The 21,431-nt window shown below is 52.6% G+C and overlaps 1 long non-coding RNA gene across 1 annotated transcript in view; it reads right to left on the bottom strand.

Annotated features, from left to right (window-relative positions):
• The window catches only part of LOC144740627 (uncharacterized), a 24,352-nt gene extending 3,923 nt beyond the window's left edge, over positions 1-20,429 (bottom strand). The window contains exons 1-4 of the long non-coding RNA XR_013589703.1: positions 20,370-20,429; positions 16,767-16,811; positions 3,414-3,467; positions 1,634-1,675 (exon numbers count right to left, since the gene is read on the bottom strand). This is a non-coding gene — a long non-coding RNA (uncharacterized LOC144740627). The remainder of the gene's footprint in view (positions 1-1,633; positions 1,676-3,413; positions 3,468-16,766; positions 16,812-20,369) is intronic.
• Positions 20,430-21,431: the final 1,002 nt, after the last annotated feature.

Below are 21,431 nucleotides of genomic sequence, written 5' to 3'. Positions count from 1 at the left end.
TACACACACACACACACGCACGCACACACACAAACTCCAGTCATCTTCGCCGCATCGCACTTTCAGATGCCGCTGCTTTTGCGGCCGTCTGGAATGCTCTTCTCTCGCGATGTCAAAAAGCCACTAGGAGCTGTGATGGCACTTTTGAATCATCATCATCGTCGTCTACATTTCGATTTAAAGCTTTCGTGACTGCAGGGATTCATCTTCTTGGTTCTTTCGGTAAATTTCGATTTAAATTTAAATCGAAATTTCAGTGGGCTCACATGACATTGACTTCTCCAAGACAGAGGTTCTCTGCAAGCCATCTGGCTACCATGAGAGATTCGTTCATGAGGCGATCCACATATACAAACACAGAGACAATTTCAACCGAGAAGATGGATTCTGACTCAGCAATCATTGGAAGGACGTAATAAACCACTTCAGATCTTAACTGATTGTTGTTCACGTTGATGGTGACTTTCAGAGCGCAATCCACTCACTGGCATTGACTGTGTATCTTATGTTCTCGTCATCATCATAGACCCACACAGAGACCCGTAGACTCACACAGAGACCCACAGACTCACACAGAGACCCACAGACTCACACAGAGACCCGTAGACTCACACAGAGACCCACAGACTCACACAGAGACCCACAGACTCACACAAAGACCCACAGACTCACACAAAGACCCACAGACTCACACAAAGACCCACAGACTCACACAGAGACCCGTAGACTCACACAGAGACCCACAGACACACACAGAGACCCACAGACTCACACAGAGACCCACAGACTCACACAAAGACCCACAGACTCACACAGAGACCCGTAGACTCACACAGAGACCCACAGACTCACACAGAGACCCGTAGACTCACACAGAGACCCACAGACTCACAGAGAGACCCGTAGACTCACACAGAGACCCGTAGACTCACACAGAGACCCGTAGACTCATACAGAGACCCATAGACTTACATTGACCCACAGAGACCCGTAGACTCCCACAGAGACCCGTAGACTCGCACAGAGACCCGTAGACTCACACAGAGACCCACAGACTCACACAGAGACCCATAGACTCACATTGATCCACAGAGACCCGTAGACTCACACAGAGACGCGTAGACTCACACAGAGACTCGTAGACTCACATTGACCCACAGAGACCCACAGACTCACACAGAGACCCATAGACTCACGTAGACTCATAGACTCACATTGATCCACAGAGACCCGTAGACTCCCACAGAGACCCGTAGACTCACACAGAGACCCACAGACTCACACAGAGACCCACAGACTCACACAGAGACCCGTAGACTTCCACAGAGACCCGTAGACTCACACAGAAACCCGTAGACTCACACAGAAACCCGTAGACTCACACAGAGACCCGTAGACTCACACAGAACAGACCCATAGACTCACACAGTGAGTAATTGATTGAGTGATTGAGATGAGTGAGTGATTGAGTGAGTGTATGAGTGAGTGAGTGTACGAATGAGTGAGTGATTGAGTGAGGGAATGAATGAGTGAGTGAATGAGTGAGGGGATGAATGAGTGAGAATGGGTGAGGGAATGAGTGAGAGAATGAGTGAGAGAATGAGTAAGAGGATGAATGAGTGAGTTCGCTCACATTTCCCGGAGGGCCTGGGAATCCGCGATCTCCCTTGGGACCCTAAAACATCAACAACATCACCAACATCATCATCAACATCATCATCAACATCATCATCACCAACATCATCTTCAACATCAACATCATCACCAACATCATCATCATCATCAACATCATCTTCATCAACATCAACCCCATCATCAACATCATCATCAACAACATCATCAACATCATCAACATCATCAACATCATCAACAACATCATCACAAACATCATCATCACCAACATCATCATCATCATCAACATCATCATCAACATCATCAACCCCATCATCAACATCATCATCAACAACATCATCAACATCATCAACATCATCATCATCATCAACAACATCATCACAAACATCATCATGACCAACATCATCAAGATCATCATCATCATCAACATTATCAACATCACCACCATCAACATCTTCAACATCAACATTATCAACATCACCAACATCACCATCATCATCAACATCATCATCACCAACATCATCACCAACATCATCTCCCTTGTGATGGGATTCACAAGGGCCACGGGCTGACCAATCAGGTCTGTGAATGGCTCCGTAACAAGGTAGGGTTTAACAGGTGTCACTGTCACCATCACCATCATCACCACGGACATCAACACCATCACCCCTGAACACAAAACACCCTGGCAGGTGCTGAGGTGCATGTGCGTGTGTGAAGGGAGCTGCCTAAACAGCTTTTGTTCGGCCGGATCGAGGGGGCTAAACGGGCGCGGCACGGGCTAGAGAAGAGATGGAGTGATGTGGTACAGGAGGCACGGGCTAGAGAAGAGATGGAGTGATGTGGTACAGGAGGCACGGGCTAGAGAAGAGATGGAGCGATGTGGTACAGGAGGCACGGGCTAGAGAAGAGATGGAGTGATGTGGTACGGGAGGCACGGGCTAGAAAGGAAATGGAGTGATGTGGTACAGGAGGCACGGGCTAGAGAAGAGATGGAGTGATGTGGTACAGGAGGCACGGGCTAGAGAAGAGATGGAGTGATGTGGTACAGGAGGCACGGGCTAGAGAAGAGATGGAGCGATGTGGTACAGGAGGCACGGGCTAGAGAAGAGATGGAGTGATGTGGTACGGGAGGCACGGGCTAGAAAGGAAATGGAGTGATGTGGTACAGGAGGCACGGGCTAGAGAAGAGATGGAGTGATGTGGTACAGGAGGCACGGGCTAGAGAAGAGATGGAGTGATGTGGTACAGGAGGCACGGGCTAGAGAAGAGATGGAGCGATGTGGTACAGGAGGCACGGGCTAGAGAAGAGATGGAGCGATGTGGTACAGGAGGACGTGGAGCTGAGTGGACTTGCCGATGACTGGTACCAGCGGTGTCAAGATCGGCCTCTGTGGAGGAGGCTCGTGAAGGATGCTGCTACTGGGCAGTGCCAGGCTAGGTGCATCTTGAGGAGGCTACTGGGGCAGTGCCAGGCTAGGTGCATCTTGAGGCTACTGGGCAGTTGGAGGCAGTCGCCCTCCAGCAACAACGGAGGGCGGAGGAGCGACGCTCACAACAACGAGCGGAGCGCCGGGTGGCTAAAGCGCAGCAAGTTGGCACAGTAGGGGGCACAGGTGGTGCATCAGCCAGTCATCTCGGTCATCTCGGTCAGTCGACCCGTGGCACCTGCTGGGTCTGCCCCGTGACCTCCTGCCAGCGGGCGTTCGACACTTCACGTGGCAACCTCAAGGTGCACGTGGCCTGGCACAAGCGTCGTGGTGACGTCATCCGCCACTTACCTGAGGCCCAGCTCCGCCTGGAAGCCCGGGCTGTCCTGAGGAGCCTGGAGATCCCTGCACACGCACACACAGACAAAGGTCCCCCGTGTAGCCTCAACAGACTGCTGGGGCAAGTGCTGTTAGCGAGTGGCAGTAGCACCTATGAAGGTAGACACAGACAAAGGTCCCCCGTGTAGCCTCTACAGACTGCTGGGGCAAGTGCTGTTAGTAGCGAGTAGCAGCAGCTATGTCAGTGTGTGTGTGAGTGTGTGTATGTCAGTGTGTGTATGTGTGTGTGTGTATGTCAGTGTGTGTGTATGTGAGTGTGTGTATGTGAGTGTGTGTATGTCAGTGTGTGTGTATGTGAGTGTGTGTATGTGAGTGCGTGTATGTCAGTGTGTGTGTATGTCAGTGTGTGTATGTCAGTGTGTGTGTATGTGAGTGTGTGTATGTGAGTGTGTGTGTATGTCAGTGTGTGTATGTCAGTGTGTGTGTATGTGAGTGTGTGAATGTGAGTGTGTGTGTATGTCAGTGTGTGTGTATGTCAGTGTGTGTATGTCAGTGTGTGTATATGTGAGTGTGTGTATGTGAGTGTGTGTATGTCAGTGTGTGTGTATGTCAGTGTGTGTATGTCAGTGTGTGTGTATGTCAGTGTGTGTATGTCAGTGTGTGTGTATGTGAGTGTGTGTATGTGAGTGTGTGTGTATGTCAGTGTGTGTGTATGTCAGTGTGTGTATGTCAGTGTGTGTGTATGTCAGTGTGTGTATGTCAGTGTGTGTGTATGTGAGTGTGTGTATGTGAGTGTGTGTATGTCAGTGTGTGTATGTGTGTGTGTGTATGTCAGTGTGTGTGTATGTGAGTGTGTGTATGTGAGTGTGTGTATGTTAGTGTGTGTGTATGTGAGTGTGTGTATGTCAGTGTGTGTGTATGTGAGTGTGTGTATGTGAGTGTGTGTATGTCAGTGTGTGTGTATGTCAGTGTGTGTATGTCAGTGTGTGTATGTCAGTGTGTGTATGTCAGTGTGTGTGTATGTGAGTGTGTGTATGTCAGTGTGTGTGTATGTCGGTGTGTGTATGTCAGTGTGTGTGTATGTGAGTGTGTATGTCAGTGTGTATGTGAGTGTGAGTGTGTGTATGTGTGTGTATGTGAGTGTGTGTATGTCAGTGTGTGTGTATGTCAGTGTGTATGTCAGTGTGTGTGTATGTGAGTGTGTGTATGTCAGTGTGTGTGTATGTCAGTGTGTATGTCAGTGTGTGTGTATGTGAGTGTGTGTATGTCAGTGTGTGTGTATGTGAGTGTGTGTATGTGAGTGTGTGTATGTCAGTGTGTGTGTATGTCAGTGTGTGTATGTCAGTGTGTGTATGTCAGTGTGTGTATGTCAGTGTGTGTGTATGTGAGTGTGTGTATGTCAGTGTGTGTGTATGTCAGTGTGTGTATGTCAGTGTGTGTGTATGTGAGTGTGTATGTCAGTGTGTATGTGAGTGTGAGTGTGTGTATGTGTGTGTATGTGAGTGTGTGTATGTCAGTGTGTGTGTATGTCAGTGTGTATGTCAGTGTGTGTGTATGTGAGTGTGTGTATGTCAGTGTGTGTGTATGTCAGTGTGTATGTGAGTGTGTATGTGAGTGTGAGTATGTGTGTGTATGTGTATGTGAGTGTGTGTATGTGTGTGTGTGTATGTGAGTGTGTATGTGAGTGTGTATGTGTATGTGAGTGTGTGTATGTATGTGTGTGTATGTGAGTGTGTGTATGTCAGTGTGTGTGTATGTTAGTGTGTGTATGTCAGTGTGTGTGCATGTGAGTGTGTATGTCAGTGTGTGTGTATGTGAGTGTGTGTATGTCAGTGTGTGTGTTTGTGGGGAGCGGTAGTGTAGCGGTTAGCGCGCTGCGCTATGAACCTGGCGACCCGGGTTCGATTCCCGCTCACGGCTAACACCAGTGACGATTATCTGAACCGGTCCTGGGCCTCCCCTAGGTCGACTCAGCCTTAAATGAGTACCTGGTGCGGTGTGTAAACATCGCCACTGGGGAGACAAAGGCGGTCGGGCGTGGTGCTGGCCACCCACCCCCTCGTGTACCGTTCCGGCCTTCATAGGTGCTCGCTAACAGCACTTGCCCCTACAGTCTGTTAAGGCTATACGGGGGATCTTTATCTTTGTTGTGTATGTGAGTGTGTGTATGTGAGTGTGTGTATGTGTGTATGTGTGTATGTGTGTGTGTATGTGAGTGTGTGTATGTGTGTGTGTATGTGAGTGTGTGTATGTCAGTGTGTGTGTATGTCAGTGTGTATGTCAGTGTGTGTATGTGAGTGTGTGTATGTCAGTGTGTGTGTATGTGAGTGTGTGTATGTGAGTGTGTGTATGTGTGTGTGTGTGTATGTGAGTGTGTGTATGTGAGTGTGTGTATGTGAGTGTGTGTATGTGAGTGTGTGTATGTGAGTGTGTGTATGTGAGTGTGTGTATGTGAGTGTGTGTATGTGAGTGTGTGTATGTGAGTGTGTGTATGTGAGTGTGTGTATGTGAGTGTGTGTATGTGAGTGTGTGTATGTGAGTGTGTGTATGTGAGTGTGTGTATGTGTAGTGGTGATACGCGCTGGGTGTATATGTCGTGTGCCAGCGCGTATGTACGGGTGTGTGTGTGGTGACGCGCGCTGACGGGGAGGAGCAGGCGTCAGTGCGCGGGTGGGGGTAGTGCTGCTGATTGGCTGTGTGCCGGTGACGCGCCCAGAGGGAGTGATCGGGTAGCAGCGCGGTGTGATTGGTCGGGGAGTGGAAACACGCGCTGAGCGGAACCGGATCGTAGGGATAGCGCGTGGGGATTGGGTAACTGAGGAGCGGTGCCGACGTTGAGGTCCGCATCCGCTCCGTCTCCCGGGAAGAAGAGGTATATAAGGTGATGCACAGAGGAGCAGGGGGCAGAAGTGGAACCATCTAAGAATGAAGACGAAGGTGCAGAGATAGAGCCCGGAGAGGAGAGTAATGGAGAGTAGAGGAGAGTAAGGTATAAGTGTGTAGCCAGAGAGAGAGAACGGTCTACACGAGCTGAGTAATGTATATTGTGTAGCCAGAGAGAGAGAACGGTCTACACGAGCTGAGTAATGTATAGTGTGTAGCCAGAGAGAGAGAACGGTCTACACGAGCTGAGTAATGTATAGTGTGTAGCCAGAGAGAGAGAACGGTCTACACGAGCTGAGTAATGTATAGTGTGTAGCCAGAGAGAGAGAACGGTCTACACGAGCTGAGTAATGTATAGTGTGTAGCCAGAGAGAGAGAACGGTCTACACGAGCTGAGTAATGTATATTGTGTAGCCAGAGAGAGAGAACGGTCTACACGAGCTGAGTAATGTATATTGTGTAGCCAGAGAGAGAGAACGGTCTACACGAGCTGAGTAATGTATAGTGTGTAGCCAGAGAGAGAGAACGGTCTACACGAGCTGAGTAATGTATAGTGTGTAGCCAGAGAGAGAGAACGGTCTACACGAGCTGAGTAATGTATAGTGTGTAGCCAGAGAGAGAGAACGGTCTACACGAGCTGAGTAATGTATAGTGTGTAGCCAGAGAGAGAGAACGGTCTACACGAGCTGAGTAATGTATAGTGTGTAGCCAGAGAGAGAGAACGGTCTACACGAGCTGAGTAATGTATATTGTGTAGCCAGAGAGAGAGAACGGTCTACACGAGCTGAGTAATGTATAGTGTGTAGCCAGAGAGAGAGAACGGTCTACACGAGCTGAGTAATGTATAGTGTGTAGCCAGAGAGAGAGAACGGTCTACACGAGCTGAGTGATGTATAGTGTGTAGCCAGAGAGAGAGGAAGGTCTACACGAGCCGAGTATGCATACGGTGTAGCCAGAGAGAGAGAAAGGTCTACACGAGCCGAGTATGCATACGGTGTAGCCAGAGAGAGATGCAAAGTCTACACGAGGCGAGTGGAGAGTGTAGCAGAGGCGCAGAGTCTACACGAGACGAGAGAAGAGTGTAGCCGAGGCGCGGAGTCTACACGAGGCACAGAGAGCCAGCAGCACAGAATCTAAGAGAGTCAAGAGAAGCGTAAGGCGGAGAGAAGAGGTCACGAGTTGTACCGTTGTATGGTGACCGCATTGTGAAGAAGAGAGGCCACGCGTTGTATTGTTACAAGTCAAGATTTAATAAAAGAAGTGTGTTCCCGTCAAGGAGTTTCCTGCCGTCATTTTCCAATACTTCATATGTGTGTGTGTGTGTATGTGAGTGTGTGTATGTGAGTGTGTGTATGTGAGTGTGTGTATGTGAGTGTGTGTATGTGAGTGTGTGTATGTGAGTGTGTGTATGTGAGTGTGTGTATGTGTGTGTGTGTATGTGAGTGTGTGTATGTGAGTGTGTGTATGTGAGTGTGTGTATGTGAGTGTGTGTATGTGAGTGTGTGTATGTGAGTGTGTGTATGTGAGTGTGTGTATGTGAGTGTGTGTATGTGAGTGTGTGTATGTGAGTGTGTGTATGTGAGTGTGTGTATGTGAGTGTGTGTGTATGCGAGTGTGTGTATGTGAGTGTGTGTATGTGAGTGTGTGTATGTGAGTGTGTGTATGTGTGTGTGTGTATGTGAGTGTGTGTATGTGAGTGTGTGTATGTGAGTGTGTGTATGTGAGTGTGTGTATGTGAGTGTGTGTATGTGAGTGTGTGTATGTGAGTGTGTGTATGTGAGTGTGTGTATGTGAGTGTGTGTATGTGAGTGTGTGTATGTGAGTGTGTGAGTGTGTGTATGTGAGTGTGTGTATGTGAGTGTGTGTATGTGAGTGTGTGTATGTGTGTGTGTGTATGTGAGTGTGTGTATGTGAGTGTGTGTATGTGTGTGTGTGTATGTGAGTGTGTGTATGTGAGTGTGTGTATGTGAGTGTGTGTATGTGAGTGTGTGTATGTGAGTGTGTGTATGTGAGTGTGTGTATGTGAGTGTGTGTATGTGTGTGTGTGTATGTGAGTGTGTGTATGTGAGTGTGTGTATGTGAGTGTGTGTATGTGAGTGTGTGTATGTGTGTGTGTGTATGTGAGTGTGTGTATGTGAGTGTGTGTATGTGAGTGTGTGTATGTGAGTGTGTGTATGTGAGTGTGTGTATGTGAGTGTGTGTATGTGAGTGTGTGTATGTGAGTGTGTGTATGTGAGTGTGTGTATGTGAGTGTGTGTATGTGAGTGTGTGTATGTGAGTGTGTGTATGTGAGTGTGTGTATGTGAGTGTGTGTATGTGAGTGTGTGTATGTGAGTGTGTGTATGTGAGTGTGTGTATGTGAGTGTGTGTATGTGAGTGTGTGTATGTGAGTGTGTGTATGTGAGTGTGTGTATGTGAGTGTGTGTATGTGAGTGTGTGTATGTGAGTGTGTGTATGTGAGTGTGTGTATGTGAGTGTGTGTATGTGAGTGTGTGTATGTGAGTGTGTGTATGTGAGTGTGTGTATGTGAGTGTGTGTATGTGAGTGTGTGTATGTGAGTGTGTGTATGTGAGTGTGTGTATGTGAGTGTGTGTATGTGAGTGTGTGTATGTGAGTGTGTGTATGTGTAGTGGTGGTATTGACGTGCGCCGACTGTGACAGTGATGGATCACGGGGCGGCGCGGGGTGCGGGGTTGGGCACGCGTTGTGGGCGTGGTGTGGACGCGCGCGCCGGGAGTGACAGATGACGAGGCGGCGCGGAGTGAGTGGTGAGGCACGATGAGATGTGGGAAAAGAGGATCGTAGCCGGCACCCGGTGATTGGTCGAATAAGTGGGTGCTCGCAGCGACGTCCGCAGGTGGGGTATAAAGGGGGACGCGCGAGAGCACTCGGGGAGAGTTACCCAGTTGAAGACCCGAAGACGGAGCTGAAGACCTAGTGAAGCCGAGTAGCTCAGTGGCGTTAGTCGCCGAGTAGCTAAGTGGATGTTGGTCATCCGAGTAGCTCAGTGGCGTTAGTCGCCGAGTAGCTAAGTGGATGTTGGTCATCCGAGTAGCTCAGTGGGCGTTAGTCGCCAAGTAGCTAAGTGGGTGTTTGTCACCCGAGTACTAAGTGGATGTTGGTCATCCGAGTAGCTCAGTGGCGTTAGTCGCCAAGTAGCTAAGAGGATGTTGGTCATCCGAGTAGCTCAGTGGGCGTTAGTCGCCAAGTAGCTAAGTGGGTGTTTGTCACCCGAGTACTAAGTGGATGTTGGTCATCCGAGTAACTCAGTGGGCGTTAGTCGCCAAGTAGCTAAGTGGGTGTTTGTCACCCGAGTACTAAGTGGATGTTGGTCATCCGAGAAACTCAGTGGGCGTTAGTCGCCAAGTAGCGAAGTGGGTGTTTGTCACCCGAGATACAAAGTAGGTGTTAGTCACCTGTAACCAAGTTTGATAAAATAAAGAGTGTGTTACCCGTGAAGTCGTCTCCCGTGGAGTTACTACATTACAACTGGCGTCAGAAGTAAACCTGTCTTCAAGAAGTATGGACACAAGGAAGACTACCCGTACCCACGAGCGAGGTCGGGATGACGACGGCGTACCGGGGACACCAACCTCGGGAGGAGAGGACGGGGAGTGGCCGCCGATGCAGCACCTCGCGGTGATGGCCGACGCTCTGCTTGCCTCCGACACCAGCCTCCAAGACGCACACTCCCGGTTGGCGGAGTTGCTGCTCGCCGCCGCTGCAATCTTGGCCGAGATCTCCGTTCCAGCGGGCGGGAAAACGGCTGCGGGGTTGGAGGAAGGAGCGAGGCTGGCGGGATCCCGCCAAACGGCGCTTCGCGCCGAAAGCCTGGAAGTTCCCGCCGTTTTTGAGGGGCCGCCATTGATTGGCGGGAAAGACGGACGCCACGTGGCCGGACACCTCCGCGCAGCGCAGCCCACGTCATCAGCGCGCGCCGGAGCCCTCCATTTTGCGCCTGACAACCGAGCCGACATTTTACACAACTCCAGCGGAGCGCGGGAAAATCTCTCCGACGTCGACGACGATCGGGTTCTCCAGCAAAGATTGCCCGCGCTGTCGGCGTTCAAGGCGGATGGGGGCGACTGGGGAGCCTTCCAACGAAGGTTCCTCGCTCATCAGGAGATGTCGGGGTGGTCCGACACCACTGCCCTGCGTGCGTTGCCAGCGATGCTTGACGACGACGCGCTTGCAGCCTTCACATCTGCTGCAAGGTCGTCCCGCTCTACGCTCCAGGCCGCACTACACCTGATGGCGAAGGTGTTCGGGCCGCCCTCCACGTGCCGCCACCAGTTCTACGATCGGCGGAAGGTGGCTGGGGAAACGACGCTAGCCTACCGCACGGCACTGCTCGCCTTGGCGGACGCGGCTTTTCCCCGCATGGATAAGGAGGGGAAGGACGCCATGGTGACGGAGCAGCTGCTGGTGTTGGCCCACGAGTTGGGGGTCCCCATCAACGTGGCAGACGAGATGGAGATCTGCTCCCTGGCGATCGCCACGAGCATTCACGCGTACGAGGTCCTCAAACGCAAGCCGGGGGTCGTCTGCAAATGGCCGGGGAATGCGGCACTGGCCGCCACGATCGCCGAACCTCAGCCAGCTGCGGTGCAGGAGCGGGCCTTCGCTGCACCGTGTCCGGGGGAGTGGAGAACGGGAGGTCGTTCGCCCACACGTTCGCCCCGCAAGCTGGAGCAACCGAAACCTACGACGTCCGTCGTCTGCTACAACTGCGGCCTTCGGGGTCACGTCGCAGCCGGGTGCCGGGCCCCGCGTCCGCGCATCGCAGGACCACGTCGGGACGACGACCAGGGCCACAAGTCGTCCCAACAAAGCCCGGCAAGTCGCGGCACCTCACACGTTCGGTCCACAAACACGGCACATTCGGGTCGCCGCTTCGCGGTGGGGGGTTCGCGGCTGGGTGCCGGGGGTTCAATTCGGCGGGGGGGGTCCGTACGCGGCCCGCAAGCAGTCGAGTGGTCCGAATTGGCCCACAGGATCGTGGCTGCGTCAGCCGGGTCGTCCGTGGTAACGGGGTTCATTGACGGGGTTGAGGTCCGGGTGCTTGTTGACACGGGTGCGTCGGCCACCATCATCTCGGACCTTATTTATAACATCCTTCCCGTCCAAAGTAGACCCCTTCTGCCGGTAGATGTGCCATTTTATGCGGCGAATGGGGGATCCCTGGGGATCATCGGCCAGATTCGGGCGACTATTTGCATTGGGGACATTAAATTAGCGGGCCCTATTTTTGTATCATCATCGCTGGCCGTTCCCTGTTTGCTAGGTACGGACTTTTTGTCAAAAATGCCCATCAAAATTCTTATTGATCAGGCCTGCATAGAGCTTCCGTCAGGTCGGCGGGTTGCCTTCTTGTCAAGCCCTATCAAAGTGCGCACGGTTTGTGCGACGGTGCAGGCGCTGGCGACTCACACTGTACGGGTACCCCCGGGATCGCAAATGTTAGTACCCCTTCGGTTCAGGAAGCCACTCGAGGTGGGTGCGGAGGCACAGGGGGTGCTGTTGGGGCCGTCAAACAGAGCCAGTAAGGGCCTCGACTTAGCGGTTGCTCAAACCATGGTGAGAGGGGACAGTGAGCCGTTCGTAATGGTCCTGAATACGGGGTCGCGGCCGGCCGTAATTGCGCAGGGAACGGTGCTGGCTCACGCCGCGCCGCTGCCCGTTGAGGAACGGCTCGTGGCTCAAGCAGATTTTACTGTCGAGTCGCATCCTCAAAGTGATGAGGGGACTGAGTGGTTGGACTCGCTGTGTGCGGGTTCTGCTAACTTGTCCGGGGTGCAATTGGGAGCATTGAGGGGTTTGCTCATCGAGTTTGCTGACGTGTTCAGCAAACATAAGTACGATATCGGCTGCACTGACCTGTTGCGCCACCACATAGCTACAGGGGACGCGGCCCCTATTCGTCAGAATCCTTTCCGGCTCAGCCCGGCCGAGAAGGAACATGTGCAATCGGCGGTTAATGATATGTTGGCGGCCGATATCATTTCGCCCTCTTCTAGTCCGTGGGGTGCTCCTATTGACCTAGTAAAGAAACAGGACGGGTCCTTGCGATTTTGTGTCGATTTCCGCCGCTTAAACAAAATCTCGATGGCGGATGCGTATCCGCTCCCCAGGATGGATGAGTCGCTGGATGCCTTGGCGGGGGCGCAGTTTTTTTCCACACTCGATCTGCTTTCTGGATTTTGGCAATTGCCACTCGATAACGAGTCTAAACCTAAAACTGCTTTCCGCACACCTGGGGGCCTTTTTGAATTCAACCGTTTGCCCATGGGCTTACATTCCGCCCCCGCCACGTTCCAGAGACTCATGGAATTGGTTTTGTCAGGCCTCCAATGGGATACCTGTTTGATTTATCTTGACGATATTATCGTCTTTAGTCGGACTTTCGAGGAGCACCTCCAGCGACTGAGAGCGGTGTTCCTCAGGATGCGTTCCGCTAAGCTAAAATTTAAACCAGCTAAATGTTTTCTGCTTCGGGAATCTGTCAGGTATTTGGGCCATATCGTGAGTCGTTCAGGGATCTCGACGGACCCTGCTAAGACGCATTGCGTCAGCTCATGGCCAACGCCAACCTCGGTCACGGAGGTTCGTAGTTTCATTGGTTTTGCCTCCTATTACCGTCGTTTTGTCAAGCAATTTGCCACCATAGCCAAGCCCCTGCACGCTTTGACGGCTAAGGGTGTGAGGTTTCACTGGGGGGCAGAGGAGGAGGATGCGTTCTGCTCCCTCCGTGACGCTTTGGTGCAGGCTCCCCCCTTGTGTTACCCCGATTTCACACAACCGTTTTTGCTTGACACGGACGCCAGCAATACGGGTATCGGGGGGGTGCTCTCACAGTTGGTCGGGGGGGTTGAACGGGTGGTCGCCTACGGTAGTAGGGTTCTTTCCCCCGCAGAACAACGCTATTGCGTAACTCGTCGTGAATTGTTAGCCATTGTGTTTTTTACACAGCAATTCAGGCCGTATCTTTACGGCCGTCATTTTACGGTCCGGACGGACCATGCGGCTCTACAATACGCTATGCGCGTGGCGCAGCCATCGGGCCAATTGTCCCGATGGTTGGAGGTCCTTCAAGACTACCAATTCACGACGATTTACCGAAAAGGGTTGCGGCACTCAAACGCGGACGCCTTGTCGCGGTTGCCGCCGTGCACGGACTGCACATGTTTGTTGGGATCAGCGCGGTGCAAACCCCCGGTCGCCGGCGCCCCGGGAGTTGCGCTCGCCGCCACTGACACCCCGGGAGAGGACGCCCCCACGGGGAGGGATTCGCTGTTGTCGTTGCCCCTCATTGAGTGGGGCCGCCTCCAGATGTCCGACAGCTCCCTACTTACGCTGCGTCGGAAAGTTGGCGCTCCCGAACAAGGGGAGGCGCGGGTCGGTTCCTGGGTGTGCAGACAGGGCCTGTTGATGAGGTGGGACAACATGTCCCGGCGTCACGTGCTCGTGGTGCCTGTTGCTATGCGGGGTAGGATTGTTCTGGCAGCTCATGAACGGCTCATGCATCTGGGTTTTCACAAAACGCTCGCCCTAATCCAGCGAGACTATTATTGGCCGGGGATGGGTAACGACGTGGCGAATATTCTTAAGGGATGCGTAGAGTGCGCCAAAAGCAAACCGCCACCATTGGCGGCTAATCCACCGCTGCAATCCATTCAGGTTTCGCGTATAAACGAATTGGTAGCGTTGGACATCTTGGGGCCCTTTCCGGTTACACCAAGGGGAAATAGGTTCCTGCTGGTTGGCGTGGAATACTTCACCCGATGGCCTATGGCATGGCCGCTCGCCAACCAGTCGGCTGCGGCGGTGGCGGACGCCTTTGTCCAGGGTTATGTGTTGGACAAGGGCGCCCCCGAACGCTTGCTGACGGATCAAGGGAAGAATTTTTCGAGCGTTTTGTTGCGCGAGGTGTGTGACTTGTTGGGTACAAAGAAAGTGCGTACTTCCCCCTACCACCCGCAGACTGACGGGATGGTTGAGCGTCTGAACAGAACGATTACGTCTATGTTGTGCCAACAGGTCTGCGACGATCAGGTTGATTGGGACTTACAGGTGCCGGGGGTACTCGCGGCCTATCGAATGGCCCCTCATGCGGCGACGGGGTTTTCCCCATTTTTTCTTATGTATGGGCGGGAGGCCGATCCGGCCATGGACGTCCAACTGGGGATTTCCCAGCCACGTGCAAAATCTAAATTGGCAGACCACATCAAATTTAATATCGCCAAATTGACTGAAGCGCGGGAGGGGGCAAGGTTGAATTCGCGGTCGCGGCAAATTGCAAACGAGAAATTGCATGAGCGGAGGGTGCATACGCATGATTGGAAACCAGGCGATAAGGCCTGGCTGCATTGTCCACACGCACCGTTGGCTACGTCCCCCAAGTTGTTGAGACCTTGGAGGGGACCGGTGGAAATTGTGCGGGTTGCACGGCCCCAGAGTATACAGATTAAATGGGGGAAACGCCGTTGGTATGTGCACCCCTCCCGACTGAAGCCCTATGCGGCACCGTGTGACCCCGTTCTGTGCCGTGACGACCGGGCGTGTGATGTGACCGGCGACTCGGGGAGGGAGGTGTCGCAGGCTGATCCTCACGTGTCTCCACCTGACCCACCCCCAGGTGCCTCGGGCTTGACGGCTGCTGACCATCGAGAGCCTGAACCCCGGGGCACGCACGAGTCCTCGATGCCTGGCCGATGTCTTCCTGAACCGCCGGCACCACCGGACGTTCAACCGCGTCTGGTGCCGTACGACGGACCGGCAAGGCGGACTCGGGCTAGGTCTCAACAATTTTCATGAGGACGGGTTTTGTTTGTGCTCTACACCGAGCTCGCCCGGTGTTCCCCTCTGCCGGGATAATGTCCCGTTGTAGGGACGCTCGGAAGAAAAGGGGACACTGCACGAGTCGAAAGAAAAAAAAAAAATTTCCATTTATTTTTTTTGTATACACATTGCTATTGTCACTCGCCGGTTTGTATATATTGTTCTGTTGTCGCGGTGGCATTGGTTGAGGGTTGCGGATGGTGGTGTTCGCGTCGTGTTGTGTTGTTAGCTTAGTTGTTGTTCTTGTTGTTGTGTTGTGTTACGGGGCACACAGGGAGGGTTTGTAATTTTTGTAGCAGCCGGGGCGGCTGCGAGCTATGTGGTAGGGGGTGATGTAGTGGTGGTATTGACGTGCGCCGACTGTGACAGTGATGGATCACGGGGCGGCGCGGGGTGCGGGGTTGGGCACGCGTTGTGGGCGTGGTGTGGACGCGCGCGCCGGGAGTGACAGATGACGAGGCGGCGCGGAGTGAGTGGTGAGGCACGATGAGATGTGGGAAAAGAGGATCGTAGCCGGCACCCGGTGATTGGTCGAATAAGTGGGTGCTCGCAGCGACGTCCGCAGGTGGGGTATAAAGGGGGACGCGCGAGAGCACTCGGGGAGAGTTACCCAGTTGAAGACCCGAAGACGGAGCTGAAGACCTAGTGAAGCCGAGTAGCTCAGTGGCGTTAGTCGCCGAGTAGCTAAGTGGATGTTGGTCATCCGAGTAGCTCAGTGGCGTTAGTCGCCGAGTAGCTAAGTGGATGTTGGTCATCCGAGTAGCTCAGTGGGCGTTAGTCGCCAAGTAGCTAAGTGGGTGTTTGTCACCCGAGTACTAAGTGGATGTTGGTCATCCGAGTAGCTCAGTGGCGTTAGTCGCCAAGTAGCTAAGAGGATGTTGGTCATCCGAGTAGCTCAGTGGGCGTTAGTCGCCAAGTAGCTAAGTGGGTGTTTGTCACCCGAGTACTAAGTGGATGTTGGTCATCCGAGTAACTCAGTGGGCGTTAGTCGCCAAGTAGCTAAGTGGGTGTTTGTCACCCGAGTACTAAGTGGATGTTGGTCATCCGAGTAGCTCAGTGGCGTTAGTCGCCAAGTAGCTAAGAGGATGTTGGTCATCCGAGTAGCTCAGTGGGCGTTAGTCGCCAAGTAGCTAAGTGGGTGTTTGTCACCCGAGTACTAAGTGGATGTTGGTCATCCGAGAAACTCAGTGGGCGTTAGTCGCCAAGTAGCGAAGTGGGTGTTTGTCACCCGAGATACAAAGTAGGTGTTAGTCACCTGTAACCAAGTTTGATAAAATAAAGAGTGTGTTACCCGTGAAGTCGTCTCCCGTGGAGTTACTACATTACATATGTGAGTGTGTGTATGTGAGTGTGTGTATGTGAGTGTGTGTATGTGAGTGTGTGTATGTGAGTGTGTGTATGTGTGTGTGTGTATGTGAGTGTGTGTATGTGAGTGTGTGTATGTGAGTGTGTGTATGTGAGTGTGTGTATGTGAGTGTGTGTATGTGAGTGTGTGTATGTGAGTGTGTGTATGTGAGTGTGTGTATGTGAGTGTGTGTATGTGAGTGTGTGTATGTGAGTGTGTGTATGTGAGTGTGTATATGTGTGTGTGTGTATGTGAGTGTGTGTATGTGAGTGTGCGTATGTGAGTGTGTGTCTACTCACGTCTCTGCCTGAGGTTCCTCGCTCACCGTCTTTCCCTGGAGAGCCCTGAGCACAACCACAACCACCACAACAACGACCACCACCACTACAACCACCACAACCACCACAACGACTACAACAACCACTACAACCACCACTACAACCACTACAACCACCACAACCACCACAACGACCACAAGAACCACTACAACCACAACAACCACTACAACGACCACTACAACCACAACAACCACTACAACCACCACAACAACCACTACAACCACCACTACAACCACTACAACCACTACAACCACAACAACCACCACAACGACCACTACAACCACAACAACCACTACAACCACCACAACAACCACTACAACCACCACTACAACCACTACAACCACTACAACCACAACAACCACTACAACCACCACTACAACCACTAGAACCACTACAACCACTACAACCACTACAACCACCACTACAACCACTACAACCACCACTACAACCACAAGAACCACCACCCCACCACCACAACAACCACCACAACAACCGCCACCACCACCAACAACCACCGCCACCACCACCACCGCCACCGCCACCACTGCCACCACCGCCACCACCACCACAACCACCACCACCACAACCACCACCAACCCCCACCACCACCACAACAACCACAACCACCGCCACCACCACCACAACCACCACCACAACAACCACCACAACCACCACAACAACCACAACAACCACCACCACCACCACAACCACCCCCACAACAACCACCACCACCCCACCACCACCACAACAACCACCACCACCACAACAACCACAATCACCGCCACCACCACCACAACCACCACCACAACAACCACCACAACAACCACCACCACAACCACCACCACCACAACCACCAACCCCCACCACCACAACAACCACCACAACCACCACAACCACCACCACCACAACCACCACAACAACCACCACAACCACCACCACCACAACAACCACCAACCACCCCCCCACCACCACCACCACCCCACCACCACCACCACCAACCCCCACCACCACCACAACAACCACCACCACCCCACAACCACCACCACAACAACCACCACCACAACAACCACAACAACCACCACAACCACCACAACAACCACCACAACCACCACAACAACAACAACCACCACAACCACCACCACAACCACCACAACCACCACAACAACAACAACCACCACCACCACCCCCCACCACTACCACAACCACCACAACAACCACCACCACCACAACAACCACCACCACCCCACCACCACCACAACAAACACAACAACCACCACCACAACAAACACAACAACCACCACCACCACCACAACAACCACCACCACCACCACAACCACCACAACCACCACACCACCACCACCACCCCACCACCACCACCACAACCACCACCACCACAACCACCACACACCACCACCACAACCACCACAACCACCCACCACCCACCACCACCACAACACCAACCACCACACCCACCACCCACCACAACCACCACAACCACCACAACACCACAACCACCCCCACCACCCCCCACCACTACCACCACCACCACCACAACAACCACCACCACCACAACAACCACACCCACCCTCACCACCACCACAACAAACACAACACCACCACCACAACACACACCCAACAACCACCACCACCACCCCACAACCACCACCCACCACCACCACAACACACAACAACCACCACCACCACACAACAAACACAACAACCACCACCACCACCACAACACACACCACCACCACCCACCACAACAACCACAACCCCACCCACCCACCACCCACCACAACACACACCAACCACCCCCACCACAACAACACAACAACCACCACCACCACAACAAACACAACCACCACCACCACCACAACAAACACAACCACCACCACCACCACCACAACAAACACAACAACCACCACCACCACAACAAACACAACAACCACCACCACCACAACAAACACAACCACCACCACCACCACAACAAACACAACCACCACCACCACCACCACAACAAACACAACAACCACCACCACCACAACAAACACAACAACCACCACCACCACCACAACAAACACAACCACCACCACCACCACAACAAACACAACCACCACCACCACCACCACCACAACAACAAACACAACAACCACCACCACCACAACAAACACAACAACCACCACCATCACCACCACAACAAACACAACAACCACCACCACCACAACAAACACAACAACCACCACCACCACAACAAACACAACCACCACCACCACCACAACAAACACAACAACCACCACCACCACAACAAACACAACAACCACCACCACCACAACAAACACAACCACCACCACAACAAACACAACAACCACCACCACCACCACCACAACAAACACAACAACCACCACCACCACAACAAACACAACAACCACCACCACCACCACAACAAACACAACCACCACCACCACCACCACAACAAACACAACAACCACCACCACCACAACAAACACAACCACCACCACCACCACAACAAACACAACAACCTCCACCACCACCACCACAACAAACACAACAACCACCACCACCACAACAAACACAACCACCACCACCACAACAAACACAACCACCACCACCACCACCACAACAAACACAACAACCACCACCACCACCACAACAAACACAACAACCACCACCACCACCACAACAAACACAACAACCACCACCACCACCACAACAAACACAACAACCACCACCACCACAACAAACACAACCACCACCACCACCACCACCACAACAAACACAACAACCACCACCACAACAAACACAACAACCACCACCACCACAACAAACACAACCACCACCACCACCACAACAAACACAACAACCACCACCACCACCACCACCACAACAAACACAACAACCACCACCACCACCACAACAAACACAACAACCACCACCACCACAACAAACACAACAACCACCACCACCACAACAAACACAACCACCACCACCACCACAACAAACACAACAACCACCACCACCACAACAAACACAACAACCACCACCACCACAACAAACACAACCACCACCACCACCACAACAAACACAACAACCACCACCACCACCACCACAACAAACACAACAACCACCACCACCACAACAAACACAACAACCACCACCACCACCACCACCACAACAAACACAACCACCACCACCACAACAAACACAACCACCACCACCACCACCACCACAACAAACGCAACAACCACCACCACCACAACAAACACAACAACCACCACCACCACAACAAACACAACAACCACCACCACCACCACCACAACAAACACAACAACCACCACCACAACAAACACAACCACCACCACCACCACAACAAACACAACAACCACCACCACCACAACAAACACAACAACCACCACCACCACAACAAACACAACCACCACCACCACAACAAACACAACAACCACCACCACCACCACCACCACAACAAACACAACAACCACCACCACCACCACAACAAACACAACCACCACCACCACCACCACTCACCTCTCTGCCCGGCTGTCCGGGCTGCCCGGCTTCCCCCTTGCCCCCAAATCCCGGCGTGCCCTGCGAGGTCAACAGAGGCACAGGTAAAGGTCCCCCAGGTAGCCTACACGGGCTGTCGGGGCAAGTGCCGTGAAGGCACGCGGGGTGGTGAGTGGGATGAGTGGTGGAGTGATTAGTGGGATGAGTGGTGAGTGGGATGAGTGATTAGTGGGATGAGTGATGAGTGATTAGTGGGATGAATGGTGAGTGGGATGAGTGATAAGTGGGATGAGTGGTGGAGTGATTAGTGGGATGAGTGATGAGTGGGATGAGTGGTGGAGTGATTAGTGGGATGAGTGGTGAGTGGGATGAGTGATGAGTGGGATGAGTGGTGGAGTGATTAGTGGGATGAGTGGTGAGTGGGATGAGTGATGAGTGGGATGAGTGGTGGAGTGATTAGTGGGATGAGTGGTGAGTGGGATGAGTGGTGGAGTGATTAGTGGGATGAGTGGTGAGTGGGATGAGTGATGAGTGATGAGTGGGATGAGTGATGAGTGATGAGTGTGATGAGTGGTGAGTGGGATGAGTGATGAGTGGGATGAGTGGTGGAGTGATTAGTGGGATGAGTGGTGAGTGGGATGAGTGGTGGAGTGATGAGTGTGATGAGTGGTGAGTGGGATGAGTGATGAGTGGTGGAGTGATTAGTGGGATGAGTGGTGGAGTGATTAGTGGGATGAGTGATGAGTGGTGGAGTGATTAGTGGGATGAGTGGTGAGTGGGATGAGTGATGAATGGGATGAGTGGTGGAGTGATTAGTGGGATGAGTGATTAGTGGGATGAGTGGTGGAGTGATTAGTGGGATGAGTGGTGGAGTGATGAGTGGGATGAGTGATGGAGTGATGAGTGGGATGAGTGGTGGAGTGATTAGTGGGATGAGTGATGAGTGGGATGAGTGATGAGTGGGATGAGTGATTAGTGGGATGAGTGGTGGAGTGATGAGTGGGATGAGTGATGAGTGATTAGTGGGATGAGTGGTGGAGTGATTAGTGTGATTAGTGGTGAGTGGGATGAGTGATGAGTGGG

This window comes from Lampetra planeri, unplaced genomic scaffold (assembly GCF_965212315.1).
Source record: "Lampetra planeri unplaced genomic scaffold, kcLamPlan1.2.h2 scaffold_247, whole genome shotgun sequence".
In the NCBI taxonomy this organism is placed as follows: domain Eukaryota; kingdom Metazoa; phylum Chordata; class Hyperoartia; order Petromyzontiformes; family Petromyzontidae; genus Lampetra; species Lampetra planeri.
The sequence above is the reverse complement of the archived record's forward strand: the minus strand, read 5'-3'. Positions and strand labels throughout refer to the sequence as shown.